The sequence below is a fragment of the Aythya ferina genome (assembly GCF_964211825.1).
Source record: "Aythya ferina genome assembly, chromosome: W".
NCBI lineage: Eukaryota > Metazoa > Chordata > Aves > Anseriformes > Anatidae > Aythya > Aythya ferina.
In genome coordinates this window covers 2085346-2097073 of record NC_140313.1, presented here as the reverse complement: position 1 = coordinate 2097073, position 11728 = coordinate 2085346, and the positions used below count along the sequence as shown (strand labels likewise).

The following is an 11728-nucleotide window of genomic DNA, read 5'->3' as shown; positions in this document are numbered from 1 at the left end:
CTGAGACCAGCTGCACTTCGCTCCTTCACGAGAAGCTGAAGGGATGAGAACAGCCTCACCAACACACAGATTTCATGGGAAATGACTTATTTCACGGGAAATGACTTAATTCGGTGCTGGTAAAGCTCTGGGTAACACTCAGCCTGGCACAGCAGCAGCAGCAAGCAGGTGGATGGGGTCCTTCAGGTCCTGAGGAACAGCAAGATTTTTTTTTCCTCTCCTCAAGCCTCATTCCCCAAATACCGGCGAGTGATTTGCTTGCAGAAATATTCAGCTCCGTCCGGGACTGCCCTTCCTGAAGCCGGTGCAGGACTATTTACCTGGGCAGAGCTGAGAAATCCCTTTTTGTGCTCTTTTGGGGGAGGAGGCAAGCTGAAAGCTGTTTTGACTCTTTGCAGAGCCATGTAGGGGGCCACCAGCCACCCACCTGCCCCGTAACATCTTTTTCCTAGGGCTTTCCTCACCTCCGGTTCTGGGACAAATCCCGCACAGCAGGAGGGACAAGGAGAGCAATGGGAAACAAACACCTCCCAGGTCTGGCAGCCCCGCAGCTGATAATGAGAAACACTTTCTCTAACAGAAGGCTTTCAGAGACAGAAACATTAAAAAAAATATATATTAAACATCGTGACAAACGGTGCCAACACAAGGATTGTGGAAATTTGATTTTGTTTCAGTGAGTCGATCCCTCCGGGGAGGGCAGGGGCGTGCTTCCAAGGCAGAGAGCAAACATTTTTGCCAGGAGGGATGCACAGAGGTGGGTGATGCTCCAGGGAAGCCCAGGCTAAGCTGTCAGGGGCTATTCACAGCCCGCAGAGCATTCCCAGCCTTGGATTTCACCCAGGAAAGCAGCGCCTCGTGTCTCCAGCACGGTTAAGTAATTTTTTTCCTTCTTATTTCCTCCCCCACACCACGCACCGGCAGCCCCTGCCCCGTCTCCCGTTTGCACAGGAGCTGAAGCCAGCAGAGAAGCGAAGGCGCTGTATTAATCACCTTCTTTTATGTGGGTTTTGAATGAGCTCCCCGACCGCAAAAACTTGAAACTCGACTGAATGTGACTCACTCCCAGAGCCGGCGTTCATTGGCCCGCAAACTCTCCTGATTTCGCCCCGTCCGAGTCCCGTTCCTATTGGAAGAGAGGCCCTGAGGTGTTACCTCTGCTGTAAGCAAATGTCACTGACTCGCAGTAACCCCGGAGGCCGGTATCACCCCATCACCCCATCAGCTCCTAGCCTGCCCTCCAAATCCCTCATTCATCCCCCAGCAGCCCCACGGCAAGCACGGAGAAGAGCCGGCGAAGCTCTTGCAGAAATTCCCCCCCCCCGGGTACGGACACGCTTCCTCCTTTTCTGGGGCCGGCGTATTTCTCAGAGAGAGGCTATCTACAAATCAGGGAAAAAATAAAATAAAAATCCTCCTCAAACCTATTAAATGTCCAGATTTGCCATGGTCCGCTCACAAAAAAATAAAAATAAGAAGAGGATTTTTGATGAAAAGCCTCAATCTGTTTCGAATTAGCATCAGAGCCCGCTCCGGAGCTGTTCTCTGACCTGGAGATAAAGGCAGCCCAGATAGAGATGGATGGATTTGAGAAACATTTCTAGAGTCAAACACGGGCTTGGGAAGCGATTCATAAAAGGAAAGCCGATCCATATGGACGCTGTACAGCTCAGCACTGGCGATTTAAGGCAAGCCATAGGTCGTAAAATGTGAAAATATATTGAAATGCTGTGATGTGCACAGATTGCTTAGGCTGCTGCTCTTCTGCCTCTCCCAGAGCTACGGCTAGACAGAGGAGCCCAGGTCAGGCCAATGTCATTCTGCACCTGCAAGCCACGGAGCGGATCAGAGGCTCATGAAAGGGACAAAGCTGTGATCTGTGTGCTGTAGTTGTACATCACATCCCTCTCAAACCCAGCAAAGCAGAAAGGAGAGGCTTCCCAGTTGCAAGGAACCCCAAAACGTCCGATTTCACAGCTCAGTTTCTGAAAAGAAAACTTTTGGTAAAAGTTTGACCTTTTACTTAAGCTTCAGATGGCAATAGATGAGATGAACACGCTGTCCCAGGGCCTGCATGTACCTTGTTAATTCAGTTGTTAAAAAAACAAGTGAAGTCTGAAGCTTACGTTTTAGGGAAGGAAAGCACCGTGTCTTTGCAGCAATTCAAGTTAAATAGTAACTAGCCTGAAAGCTTCCTCCATTCCTTTGGGACCTTTCTCCAGCCACTGCAGCATTCACGGTCTGTGCAAGGTTCCGGGGTGAGGCTGCACGAAAGGAGGATATTTTTGCCTTTTCTGAAAGTAAATTAAACAATTTTGTTAACAAATTAAAGAATTTTGTTAAAGCCTGACGGTCTAAATTACAGCAGATGACATTAGGTAATGCTTCTTTCTGGGGAGACAACTTTTCTCTCCCCCTCTCCCCACTTTATTCCAGACACACTCTGAAACACAACTAAAATCCTAAAACTTTTAACTTTTGACATGCTTCTCGAAAGCCTTCAGGATCCTGGTGTATCATCCTGATTACTCAAGTTAATACATTTTTTCCCAGGCATCTCAACTGAGTCGATTTCCTCCCTCCTCTGCAACCAGAAGGAAGATGGTACCAGGGGTCAAAGAGGAGCAGAAAGTCCCAAGGATGGGCGGATGGAGAAGAAAAGGATGTCTCCACTCTAGCTATCCACTTTGAGTAGGATGGGACATTCACAATACATGACAGACTTGATATCACATGGGAAAGGTCACTCACGTCCCTGGTTTTCCCATTCTGCATTTGCACAACGTGGTTGGCTTCCGAGCGAGCTGTGACCATGTCACTTCTTGCAAACTGCAGTCCTATACTGACATCTTTTGCAAACACCCACTTCATTCCACAAATGTCATTAAAAAAAAAAAATTAAACTAACTGAGAGTAATTTAATTGAGAGGTCAGTGGGGTGGCAGAGCACGCACATGGCTATTTTTCCAACTACTCACACGCTGGAGAAAATCCTTGTTTACCCCATATCAGCAAGCCTCATCCATTAAAAAAGACCAAAAATAACCAGACGAAAATAGAAACAGACTCATTTGCTCATCACGACGTTAGGGTCAGTCCCTATCCTCTTGAGCTCTTTGTCATCAACCTTGCAGAAGCCAAACGTGTCTGCAAGATGTGATTGCAGTCATCTGCGTGTGATTAGCAGTTGGGCAATGCCGGGAGCCATCACGATACCTCATCCAGCACGTGTTTGAGAGCCTTGAACGCTGGTCAGTGTTCCCCAGTTGCCATCAGCCCATGGCGAGGAGATGCAGCAAGGCACCTCCTGAACCTCGAAGCCTAACCACCTCCTTAGGAGCTAATACAAAAAAAAAAAACAAAACCGAAACAAACCTTTTTTATCTTAAATGTAAGTACCTTATCACTGATTACCAGCGCTATCTTCTCGGGCCATTCCCTGGCTTTGATTTGCTGTAATTCACCTGCGAGATAAGTCGGTCAGGGAGCTGAATCAGCTAAAAGGTATCATACACCCATGTGCTTTTGAGAAAAAACGAAACGCAGGTGTCTCAACCAAGGTCAGGCTTTCCAGCATGCACAGATACCATAAGGTTATCGGGCTCCTGAAGGCAGTGTGCATTGCAGGCTTTCCTAGAAGCCTTCTCCTTGAATTTGGTTGCCGGGCCATGGCTATTTCTGGCTGTTCAATAGGAGACAGATAGAAGCAGGAAAGCGCAGTCTGGATTTCATCCTGACCAAGCACGCCGCGTTACCACAAGCTTTGCCTGCTCGGTTCACTTCAGAGAGGCTGCGAGGGAGCGATGTGCTTCAACACAGGCAGTGGTTTTTTCATAAAAAGCAAGTATTTCAAGGAAACCTTCCAAGGCAGCGAGCTGGACATGCCAAAACATGAGGCGTGCTGGACACCGCTCCCCGTTGCGGCCTGCCAGCTCGCTCCTTCTCCAGCCAGCTGTTTTACGAGATGACAAGTTTTTCCAGGCACCAGGCTCGAATTTAGGAGCAGTGGTCAAGCAGGCAGCGAGACACACAGCTGGTTTCATTGTCAGGACAGCAGCAGACACACATCTTCCTGCCCACAGAGGCTCGGGACCCACGCTGTCTGGGCCTCAGGTCTCCCCATTGACTCAGACCAATCGGCCTCGTTCCTAGAAAAAATAAAAATACTAATAATAATGAACTTTGATGGGATTCAGAAAGGAAGAGCCCACCCCAGAGCTTGAGAACTGTAAATAAAGGTACAAGAGGGAAGAAATCCTGCTGATCTAGGTGCATTTTTTCTACCAGCCCACCACCGCACAGCAGCTCTGAGGGAACTCCCCTCCGCCTCAGGATGGACCCTTTCATCCCTCCCACCACGTCCACCACCCCAAATATTGACTTGTTCCTCAGGTGTGGCTGACTCCTGGCCTCTCTGGAGAGCCACCACGTGCTCCAAGAGCCGTTGGTGACCGTTGCTTTCCAGTCATTACGCTGGCAATAAAATCGGAGAAAGCCCATAAAAGCTGAGGGGAAAAAAAATCCACCGCGAGTGCTGGCTCAGCCCAGGAAGGGGCAGGAGTTATATCGGGCTCAGATCTCGGCCCAGGCTCGCTGCCAGGCACAAAAAGCTTCCTGCAGACCTACTGTGGAGATAAAACTTCGTCATGGCTTGGGCCTGGGTCTAAACTACCTCCAAAGGTGCCTCAGAAACCCCTGTGCACTGATAGGGGATCATGGCTGGTGTGAGGTGGGCCAGGCAGCCAAGTGTCTTCAGGCCCCAGAGTTAGGCAGCAGCTTGTGGGGGCTGAAACTTGTAGGATTAGGCTCTGAAGTTCACCCAGATCCCATCACAGATCCCATTGTGGTGGGTCACTCTCTGGAGCAGGACAACTTCGGGCTGACCAGCGTGTGAGCTACAAAAATCGGTCTCCACCTCCAGCACCCAGCCATTTCCTCACCTCAAGCCAGGGACCTAGGCTGGGTGCCTCAGTTTCCCCGCCTGCTACGGGAGCCCAGAAATCTTCTGGCGAGAGTACTGCCACGTGTGAGAAGCAGGGATCGTCGCAGCGTAAATATAATCAGTGTAAATAAAATCATTTCTCGTATCACTCGTGGCTTGCTTCCTCTGGTTGGCAGGAGGTGGAGCCTCACCGCGGGGAGCCCCGCTCACGCCACTGCTGTTCTGGGACACGTTGCTCGATTCGCACCAGCCTCCTACATCGTGTTTCTTTCAGGACTGCAACAAAAAAAGAGCGTGGGAAGCACGGAGGGAGCAACCCACTGATCTACGGCGCTCCGAAAAATCCCGTCGTGCTTGCTCCTTTCTCCCTTGCCTCTGCTCCTTTGTAGTCGTGACCTCCCCCCTGACGAGGCCAAACTTCTCCTTGATGGTATTTCAGAGCTGACCAGGGCACTGCATGAAGAATTAGCCAGAACACAGCATGCTTTGTTAAAGCACTGATTTTGACGTCTGTAAATGGGGCAAGGTTCCTGCTCAAACCCCTACACCCATCAGCAGGTACGGACCAAGCGCACGTTCCTGTGTAACCCAGGCTGCATTCCTCCACCCCAGCCTTCCCAGAGAAATTTAATTGTGTAAAGTGAAAAATCAAACCATATTTTGCAGGGCAAGGACTCCTTCCATCCCTTCCAGCAGGCACGGGCTTTTCATGCTGTCTCTTCTTACTGCCAAGGATCCCAAACAAGGCCCAACATCCCACAGCACAAGCTGGCAGTAGCTCCAGACCCCCCAAATCTCATTGCTCAGTTTTCCCTGATGTTCCTCGGTCCCTTACCTTTTCAGAGGTGACACTAGATGGTCTGGATGAAATTTAACTGGAAACCTTCATGAGAAGGTAGCAGTGACTTGCAGATCACACCACTACTTGGGGGACTTCGGTATCTCCTGTCAGCATCTTGGTTGGGGCACCAAGCTCTTTAGATACCACCTGGTGCATGAGGTGGAGAGAAAAAAAAAAGGGCAGAGAGGTCTCATTCACCTCTTGCTTTCCTGTTGAGGGTAAAGTACTCTTGAAAAACACTTTTCAGACACTGACTGCTGCTATCAGGGTCATCCTGGGGCTTCGCGTCCCAAGAGATGGACATCTTGCATTTCCCACGCTTGGGTCAACCACATCCTCAACGCAAAAAGAAAAATCAAGGTTTGACCTGAGGCGATAAAGAAGAAAGCAAAGGAAATATAAAAAAAAATGAGGGGGAAGGGAGGAGGATTAGAGGCTAAAGGGCAGCCAGAGCCTCGTACAAAGCACTCCTCTTTCTTTTTGATCCTGTTCTTGGTCGAGAAGATCCTCCCCACTTCTGTCCAGTCCCACATCACATTAGGGTCTCCTTTCTTGAGGGGAAGAAACACAACACCAGACATTTGCAGGGGAGCTCTGCTCTCACACAAACCTGAATAAGGGGCACATTTTCAAAGAGGCCAGCCCCTATTATGTCCCGAGCCAAGGATGTGAGGGCCCAAAAGATCTGAGGGTTGCCTGCAGCTCTACAATACGCTTTCCGCGTAAATGTAGACGAGCAGTTTAGGGCCTCTCTCGTTCCCACCACGCCCCGGTCTCCCCGATCATATAACAGTGCACATTCCTTCCTCATCAAAGAGGTGTTTGCAAAGTTTGGGACCAGAAGTGTGCTCAGCAAAGCGCCGGGGCCGGTGGGTGAGAAAATCTGAGCACAGCGCACAGGGGTAACGCTCCTACTCTGCCCAGAAAAAGTTTCCCGTATCATGTATCCACCTGACACCTTCGTACAGCTGGGGTCTTACTCTCAGATGGGGTTTTAAGTGCAATATTAATCGAATTTCAGCTGTTTTTTTAGGGAAGGGAAGCTTGCAGGAGTAACTGAGCACATCTCTGCTTTGGTCTCCTTAGTTTGAGTCTGTAGTCAGCGTTGACATCTCTTTCTTGGGGTTCCTCATCTTATCAAGACTTATAAACGGCAGACATTTACGGTGGACTATGGTTTATGACATTTTTATTTAGATTTATATTTATACCTCACGTCCTGTGCCATCCTTCAGCGCGCTCAAGTCCTAAAAAGATGTTGGCAAGACCAAACACATCTTAAGAGTGGTTAGTAGGTTCAGAAGAAAAACGTGAGCCCCTAACAACTGCTAGGAAGCCACGAGGTCCTGCCAACTCCAGTGTTTTCACATACTATTTCCTTCATTACCTACAGATTTGCATACGTATTTCCTGCATTCCTGCATGAAGAGTGCCCGTTTCCAAGAGCTTTGACGCACGCTTCGTGCCACGGGGTTAAAGACGGCAAGAATTAAGGAGTTTTAGGTCCTAACACTTTGTGCAAGCAACGACGAGATCCAGCTCTGCCCAACGTTGGAGCAAGCTTACTTATTAAAATTCGGATCTGATTAGAAAATGGATCAATGCAGGCCGTGACCTCTTACTTCAGACACATGACTGCAAGGTGTAACTGTACAGATGGGTAGAAACTGGGGATAATTTTCATTCCTGTGTTATTCACTGTCTTGTTTCCCTCTGTGGTTCATGCCTCAGAGGCAGCAAAGGCGACTGGTACATGGGATTGTTCTTGTTAATGAGTGAACGGGAAAGAACCCGGAACGGCGCTCCGCTTCCAGACAGAGCTGCAGGGATTGGCACTGAGAAAAACCCTCTTTGAATTCGCTTTGGTTGAGAAATCTCGTGTAGACTCAGCTTTTATCTCACCCAACAGTGCATTCGTCATTTTAGCAGGCACACGTACCTGTGAGAACCAAGTAGGGTTGCGAGCACGCCGCCACTAAGGGCCTTTGTGTCACGTTGTGATGCTCCAACCCTTCCCTTCACACAGAAATACCACGCTGCTGACACACATCTAAGCACAAGGCATCCAGGATCACTCGGAGATCTTTCCCTTGCAGTTGTGATGCTCCTGGCAAGGCAACTCAACGCTCTGCTCCATACCTCCTGGTTGTGGAGATGTGGTTTGGCTTCCTCTTCCGAGAAGCAGCGACGACGAGAAGCTTGCAGATTTCCTGTTGGGGCATCTATCAAGAAGGAGTGACTTGTTTCCCTTCCGTATTTTCTCATTTATTCACACTGAACACTCCCCTGCGCTCTCTGTCTCTGCTCATTCAAAAAAAGACCATCACGTGCCATCAAAGTGGCAGCCCCGAGTTACATTTGCATCATTTTAAACCAAAATAATCCTGCCTGCTGAGAGGAGAGTTCAATTCTTTATACGACTTCAGGATTTCTTTAGGATCCTATCGTTACTGTCGATAGTTTCTGAAATTATTTCTATTTGAAAATAGTACACGTAAGAAATCACAAGTCACACTCCAGGCATTATTAGGAGGTCTCATTTGAAGTACGTACCTATAACAGTCCTAATAAAAAAAACCTTTCATTTCCATGAAGAGATTAATTATTTCTAATTATTCCAATTAATTATTTCAAGCTGAATTCAGTTTCACGTACATACTTAACACACAGACTGCTTAGAGACTATAGGGCTCAATATTTTTAACTACCTCTTTCTGTCTTCATTCCTTTTTCTTCCAACAACCCTTTTCTGAAGGTCCAGGGCCAGAAAGATTTCTCTTTCCTCTTCGTTTCTTCAAACAAGGCAACTTCGTGCATCATTTGGCAGTTCGGCGCAAGCATTTTGTACTTGGATTTCCAGAAACCGAACGTGTTATTTACACTGCCAGTTGCAACACATTTTCTGTGTAAAAGCTCTTAGGTTTCACCAATCACCGCCCTTTTTTTTTTTTTTTTTTGGATAAACAGGCGCTGAAGGCAAAAACACTGCTGGGCAGAAAGAAATCGCAGCTGCTCTTGGAGATGCAGATGGACACCGATGGCTTCAGCTGATGAACTTGCTGGGATTCTGCGATCAGCCCCAAAATTTCAGCTTCCCGGCGACAATGCACAAATTATCTGTCTCCTGGTGGACCTTCGTGGTATCTTTTAGCATGATGTGTTGATTAGCCACCAATTTGGTCGGAGAATTAATTGAATTTGGTGCGTTCTGACCGAAGCATTCGGGTGGCAAACTTAAATAGGGGCTGAAACGAACCCAGGGCATCCTCCAGCCTGAGAGCGTTTTTCTTTTGGGGGCCTCTGCAGTGGATGCACACAAAAAAAATACAAAAGATTCTGCACAAAGCTTCTCCTCCCAACCCAAGCACCCTGCAGCACCCCCCCACCCTCTGTGACTTTTATTTGGGGTCTGAAGCATCACCCGTGGGGCCGGTGCTGCTCAGCACCAGCCTGCAAACAGCAGTGGGAGCCCGCAGGTGCCTGAAAACCTTCCGGGCCAGGAGACAGATCTATGGGGCGCTGTGGGGTTAGCACCTGGGAGGGAGAAATCCTGGGAAGGAGCCCCAGCTTTTATTTCTGGAGCCTTGCAGAAGCCAGCGTAACGCTTCAAGTGCTTTGTCCGTGTCGTATTTTTCGCATCCAGCTGTCAGGGGAAAGCAGCACACGAGGAGCAGAGCAGGAGCATGGAGGGGAAGGAGCTCATCTGCTTTTTTTTTTTATTATTCTTTTTGCATTATCATCTCAGATGTTGATTTTCCACGCGCCTCGCCAGCTCCACGCAAGCTTTTTTTTTTTTTTTCTTTTTTTTTTTTCCTTTCCCCTTCCAGCGTTTCATTGAGAAACAAAGCTCAGCCGCGCAACCCTGCCCCTGCTGAAGTGTGGAAAGAGCCCGGGCTGGCCGCTGCTGAGTGCTGCTATTCATCTGACTAAGCAGCGTTTGACATTTCGGGCTTGCTGGGTCTCAAGTTTCCCTCTAGCAAGATATGGGCTGACTCGGCAGCAGCCAATCTCGGGCGGAGGCTGCGGATGATGCCGGAGGGAGGAGAGGTGCACACACATCCCGACAGCAGGGCACGGCCAGGCTCCTCCAGGGAGCTGGGCGAGCGTAAGATCCAGCGAGGCTGCCCTCAGTTGCACCTTTTGGGGAAGTTCTTCAGTTATTCACCCTCATTTTTTTTTTAATTATTATTTTCTCGGTCGCCTGCGCTGGGTTTTGCTTTCCTTCACCCATTTTACCAGAGCCGTTTCGAGCCGTGTGACAAGGGCAGCGCTTTCCCAACTCGGCCCGAGCTTGGTGCAATCTAAGCGGCAGCATAAAGGGAAATCCTTTATGCGAGCCGCCGTTTCAGAGGGAAAACCATCAGTTAAACGGGACCTGAAGCTGTCCCAAAAGCCACAGCTTGCTGAACTGGCTGAGCAAAGAGGCCGAGTTGAATCCCCGACTCACAACACGATGGAGAAGGTCTGAGCCAGACACCAAGGCCCCAATTCGAGTCTTTTGGGAGGTGTAAACCACCAAAAAAAAAAACTCCTCTCCGTGGATTTCACTACCCAAGCACGATGGAGCCAGCTGGGAGAAGCTGGCTGTGAAGTGCTCGTTGCCTAAAGCATTAGGTACAATTTGACAGAGAAAGGTGGTGGTATTGGGAAGATCTATAAAAATCCTAAAAGCTTTGCATCCTTTTTCTTAGCCCCGTCCGTTTTCCTTCTCTCTGAACAAGCCCAAACCCCAAACGTGACCCAAAACAAACCAGGGGAGACTCCGCTTCTCCAAGAAACAGTTTGTTCGGGTCACACCGTTGAAGCCTCGAGCAACGCCACCCTAACCAAGCATCTCCACCCTCTCAAAGGCTTCGTGCTCATGGGGATCACACACACGTCTGAAAGGAGAAGGAAGAGGTTAAACCCGGGAGAAAGAACGTGACACACAAGAGTTAAGTCGATCAGAGCACATCGGGCTCAGAATTTGTGGCTTAAGTGGTCACACACCAGTGAGAGGAGAAAAAAAGGAAATAGGACATTTTTACGTGGTAACGACGCCGAGCTGCTTCTCCTCCATCCCACGGAGTCACCGCCACTCCCCCTTCGATCCCAGGAGAGTCACAGCCAAATCATTCCCACCCCCAAGCCAGGGATTTCGGCTGGAGGTACACAGGTGGGAGCAGCACGCCTCAAACGCTTCGGGTTTGATTGGATCCCAAATGAGTCTCGGGGCATCTGTTTTTAGGCCCGCGCTCGTGGTTTTCACCTTGCCCCAAGCCCCAGAAACTGGGCAGAGCAGAAAGGGCAGCCACTGGGGGCTGTTTTCTTTAAAAAAAAGCGTAATTTTAGCTTTGCCTACGTGGGAAACTTCAGCCTTGCGACTCCCGGCAGCACGATTTGATTAATGGTCAATTTAATCCAAATATCCCATGAATAGGACTTCTCGGCGCTCTGCCCTCTCTTATTTCAAGTTTTTTTTTCTTCTGTTTAAATTATCTTCTGCTTCACGCTCTCTCTAGACCTTGCAAAGCCCTTCTCGAAACGCCAGAAATTAAAGAATTAATGAATTAAAGAATTAATGAATTCACATGGGTTGTCAGGCAGCAAGAATAAATAAAATCATCCGATTTTTCCCCTTCTTGCTGCTTTTTCCTCCCCCACAGTGGACAGACCAGGGGTACCCCATGCCCCACGGCACCATGCTCTGCAATAAAAGGGGAAAAAAGGGGTTTTGGGATGCTGGCTCTTGCTCTACCCATGAGAGGTGCTGAGCAATTGCATCACTTGTTTTCTTTGACTCTTCTTCTGCTTCTCCTTTGCTTATTAAAGGATTTTTATCTCAACCCACGGATTTATTTTTTTTTTGTTGGTTTTAGCCTTCCGTTTTCTCTTCCCGCATCCCACAGGGGGCAAGAAGGGAGCGAGCGAGCGGCGATGTAGCGCTTAGCTCTCTACCGAGGTTA

General features: G+C 48.8%; 2 long non-coding RNA genes across 2 annotated transcripts; one reads left to right on the top strand and one right to left on the bottom strand.

Annotated features, from left to right (window-relative positions):
* Positions 1-353: 353 nt before the first annotated feature.
* Positions 354-3904, bottom strand: LOC311426247. The gene is made up of 5 exons (XR_014686632.1): positions 3415-3904; positions 3068-3340; positions 2185-2294; positions 1064-1126; positions 354-551 (listed from the first exon to the last, which is right to left on the bottom strand). It is a non-coding gene; the product is annotated as an uncharacterized lncRNA (long non-coding RNA).
* LOC311426248 lies at positions 2303-2619 on the top strand. Its single transcript, XR_014686633.1, has 2 exons — positions 2303-2378; positions 2554-2619. It is a non-coding gene; the product is annotated as an uncharacterized lncRNA (long non-coding RNA).
* Positions 3905-11728: the final 7824 nt, after the last annotated feature.